This window comes from Bison bison, unplaced genomic scaffold (genome assembly GCF_000754665.1).
Source record: "Bison bison bison isolate TAMUID 2011002044 unplaced genomic scaffold, Bison_UMD1.0 scf7180017864365, whole genome shotgun sequence".
Taxonomy (NCBI): Eukaryota; Metazoa; Chordata; class Mammalia; order Artiodactyla; family Bovidae; genus Bison; species Bison bison.
Genome location: NW_011494937.1, coordinates 259,498 through 260,088, shown reverse-complemented (window position 1 = coordinate 260,088; position 591 = coordinate 259,498).

Sequence of the window (591 nt, the reverse complement as noted above, 5' to 3'; positions counted from 1 at the left end):
ATGTAGAATCTAAAAAATACAACTAGTGAATATAGCAAAAAAGAAAGACTCACAGATCTAGAGAGAACAAACTAGTGGTTGCCAGTGGATAGAGGGGAGAGGGAAGGAAGAAGGGGCAAGATAGGGGTAGGGGAACAAGAGGCACGAACTGTGTATAAAATTAATAAGTTATAAAGATAAACTGTGAAGCACAAGGAATATAGCCAATATTTTATAATCATAATTGCTATATAACCTTTAAAAATTGTGAATCAATTTGTATACCTGAAACATATAATATTGTATATCAACAAACCTCAGTAAAAAATAGAACAATAACATCATATTTTCAACACATAAAAATACAGAAGCAAGAATTAATGAATATTAAACACTAAGAGATTTGGGACTTTTTCACTCCATCTCAATATGATAAATTTTATAGTTTTATCAGTCCAATCATACATACAAATAACCCATGGATTAAAATGGAAGAAAATGCATAGTTTCTACAGAATCCAAAAAGTCCATTTTAAGGAAGATGGAGGCTTGGGGGAACCATAAACTAAAATGTTCAAGGGATGCAATAACTCAATAATAGTACAGTACAGT